The 3,648-nt window shown below is 56.5% G+C and overlaps 1 protein-coding gene and 1 long non-coding RNA gene across 2 annotated transcripts in view; one reads left to right on the forward strand and one right to left on the reverse strand.

Annotated features, from left to right (window-relative positions):
* The window catches only part of LOC102493032 (NUT family member 2G), an 89,704-nt gene that overhangs the window by 81,162 nt on the left and 4,894 nt on the right, over positions 1-3,648 (reverse strand). The gene's annotated exons all lie outside the window — the stretch shown is intronic.
* LOC102492611 (uncharacterized) lies at positions 267-3,425 on the forward strand. The gene is made up of 3 exons (XR_003550727.1): positions 267-339; positions 2,308-2,416; positions 3,181-3,425. It is a non-coding gene; the product is annotated as an uncharacterized LOC102492611 (long non-coding RNA).

Genomic DNA, 3,648 nt, shown 5'->3' on the forward strand with positions numbered 1-3,648 from the left:
CCCGCCAACACTTATCATTTTTTGTTTTTTTAATCTTAGACATTCTGACCGGGGTTAGGTGGTATCTCAATGTTGTTTTGATCTGCATTTCCCTTACGATGACAGATGTGGAGTTGAATAAAACACTCTCTAAAGATGACATATGAATAGCCAAAAGGCATATGAAACTGCTTTATTTCTTTAGGGTGGCCTCTGACTCAGAGACTCCAGGTGCTGTCAGAAAGGAAGAACCTGATATTTGTGCCCTGTCATACTTAGGCTGGGTTGCTGTGTCAGAAGACCACCAACAGGGTGATGACATAAATTACAGAAGGTTATTTGTTTCTGGAGACATCCAGGGTAAGATTCCAGCATGCTGAGGTTCTGGTGAGAGCCCTTTTCATGTCTCAAGACAGCTGCCTTCTCACTGTGTCCTCACAGGCAGAGACAGAGAGAGCTCTGGTCCCTTCATCTGCTCAAAGGGGCTCAGATCTGCCCGAGGGCCACCCCCTCACGTATCCCTAGCTACCTCCCAGGGCCTCACCTCCAAATGCCATTACAGAGACTTTGGGCTTCAGCATGACCATGGTGGGAAACAGCCTCCAGTTTGTACCAGTTGACCCCACAGTGCAGGATGTAGAGGCCATATGGGACCAAGGGATAGGAAGGCTAGCCTCTGCCTCTTCCTGGGAACCTATCAGCAGCACTGAGCCCCAAGGAGTCACAGGATGATGCTGTTCTGAACAAGGCCCAGACACACAGTCATGGACCCAGTTCTCCCCACATGACTCATGCCACAATCCTATATCCTGAGAGGAAACATGTCACTCCATCTCCCAAAGATGGGCCCAGATGTGGATGAGGCACGTGACCTGCTGAGGTCACTCCATGGAGTAGTCTGGCCCTGGCCCTTGTCCTCACCCCCCACCTTTTTCCCCAAGTGCGTGAGTGTGGGTTGAGCTGGATCCAGGGCACAACTGGTGGATGCAGTGTGGACGCTGACCTGCCAAGACCTGCAGGGTGTGTGTTCCTGAGGGCTGAACCTGAGGCTGGTGGTCTGTTTCCCTCCCCTCACTGTCTGTGTCCAGCACTACCTCTAAGGTCTGCCTCTCTGTGCAGACCCACGTGGGAACATGCAGGGGTGGTGCCTGGATGAGCACAGCCAGGACTCACCTCTGCTTCTCTCATGGCCACAGGACACACAGGAAGAGGAAGATACCCACCAGGAGCAAGAGCAGGACAGGGGGCAGAGGGGTGGTGGTGGGCTGACCTGATGGGGAGCACAGGGCCCAGCAAGCCTCACTCCTCCCCTGCTCTTGGCAGGGAAAGCAGATGCAGGGCTGTGCACACCTGTAACTGCTCCTGGGCACCCCCATCCTCCCCCATGACCACAGAAATGGTCATGGGTCTCTTGATGCCACATGGCCTTCCTGGGGATGAATCAGAACTCAGATCCTGAGAAAAAGGGGGTGGCTGGGAGAGAATGAGTGGTGACTCTGTGCATGCATGGTCAGAGATTGTGAGGGGTGGGCTGGAGGAAGGGTGCAGAGGCTGCACACACCAGAGTGGGGCAGTTCTGCAGAAATCAGGTTAAGGTAGTTCTGGAAGCTCAGGGTGTGCCCCTCCCACTCTCCTCCTCCTCTGCCTGTTTCCTGTTGACACTCTCTCCTGCCCCCGTCAGGTGTCTCCCTCCAATGTCAACCTGGTTGCTCCCACCCAGGGTCCTCCATTTACCAGGTGCCACAACCCAGGCAACTCTTGCACTCTATGAGGTCTCAGCTCTGGGACCAGACAGTGTGACCCACGCTGCTCCAGGTGGGCTCATGATCCTGGTGACAGGAGGCCGTGGTGCATGAGGGAGGGACTGTCCTAGTGTGAGTGTAAGTCTGAACCTGCCTCTGTTCCACTCATGGTTAGGCCTTGGTGGGAAAGGGATAGTAGTGGTGAGTACACCTGACATGACCCGGAGACAGCAGGGTCAGTCCCTAGGACCACGACAGGGTGGGTCCCCTCGGTCAGTTGGACAGACTCCCTGCCCAGAAAGCAGGGAAAGGCCCTCACCTGCCCCTGCTATAATCGTATCCCAAATGCTCCCACTCAGCTGAGCCTTCTTGCCCTTCTCTCACCCAATGCCCTGTTTCCCCCTGATTAGGATCCAGAGGTGCTGCCACCACTGCTTAGTTTCACAACCCCACTGGGTCTTGATGATGCCCCCACTGAGCCCAGAACCATGACCCTGGAAGCCAGGCCCTCCCACTCCCCCAGGCCCCAGGGAAAGCCCAAGCTGCAGGGAGGGTCGTTCCAGCCTTTCCCTCTGGCCTCTTTCAGGGAAGCAGAGCAAAGCTCCCAAGGGAAAAGTGCCAACCCAGACTCAAGGTCAGAAAGTTGGTTCCTGGTCCAGAGGTCAGAGAGTTCCAGAGCACCCAAGCATCAAAAGGTATTTACGGGGGTCAGAGAATGAGGAATACTCAGGGGAGGCCCTAAACAAGCGAGGTTCACCTAAGACAGATGAGGAACAGGGTGCTGGGGCGTCAGATTCTGTCATTCCCAGGAGCAGTGTCGGGGGCCACCAAAATAGGCAGGGAAGCCCTCGGTCAGTCACTTGTGCTGGGGGACCTGGCTCCTCCCAGTCCTGCATCCTCTCTGACCTCCCTCCACTGAGCCACACAGCCCTGAGTACAGAGGGCAGTGTCCTAAGAACAGTTCCAGCAAACTCCCTGAGAGCGCTTTCCAACAAAACAATTTATTGTACGTAAAGAAAGCCCAACCTGGAGCGACTCCCCTCCCAACCTCCCATTCTCAACACGGCAACCCCCCAAAACACGCCCACCCACCCCCATCCTCCCAAATCTAAGGAACAACTGGGCCATCAGGACTGAAGGTGGCCTTGGTCTTTTGGAGGTGCAGGCTGCAGACAGCACGACACCTAGTGCAGGCCCACCCAAAGGCTGGCCCACAGAGGCCCCCACACCCCTACTGGCTGCGATGTTGCTTCTTGCTCTGCCCTGAGGCCAATATATTCCACTTTCTCTTACAGCTGTGAGGGTCCAGTCAGTCCCAGAGCCAGGGCTTGTCCCCCAGAGACCCCAAACTCAGGACTCAGTTTCAGCTTCTTAGTAGGGATGGGACCTCCAATGACATCTTGCTTCTTTGCCTTGGAAGGCAGATGGGCAGCTGAGCTCAGGCCTCTTCTCTGTGCAGATCGGGCCTTGGTTGCTCCCCGGGGCCTGCGACCTCCAGGACGGAGACGGCCCGAGGTGGAGGCAGGGCTCAGGGCTGGCACCCAGGGCAGCAGGCTGTGCGGGGAGGTCATGAGGAAGGCCAGGCTGGGGAGCTGTTCTTCATCCTCACTGGACCCATCTGCTGGCCAGCGCATCCCCCTAACAGGCGAGGTGCCTACACCACCTGAGGCTCCCCTGGTCCCCGGACAAGGAGGAGAGAGTCCATGTCCCTGGGGAGAAGAGGCTGGCCCAGCAGTGCTCATTGGGTGTGGCCCCACATGCCCTGGGAAGATATCAGTGTCCTTAGGCCAGAGAAGGTCAGCATCTCTTCCGTCATGTCTCTCAGGGTCCTGGGCAGCCTTCAGGGAGGTCTCCAAGCTGATCTCCTCTTGGGCGCCATGGACGTCTCTCTCTGCATCTCGGCCATTGGCAGACTTAGAAATACTGG

This window comes from Tupaia chinensis, unplaced genomic scaffold, assembly GCF_000334495.1.
Source record: "Tupaia chinensis unplaced genomic scaffold, TupChi_1.0 Scaffold000506_1, whole genome shotgun sequence".
Taxonomy (NCBI): Eukaryota; Metazoa; Chordata; class Mammalia; order Scandentia; family Tupaiidae; genus Tupaia; species Tupaia belangeri.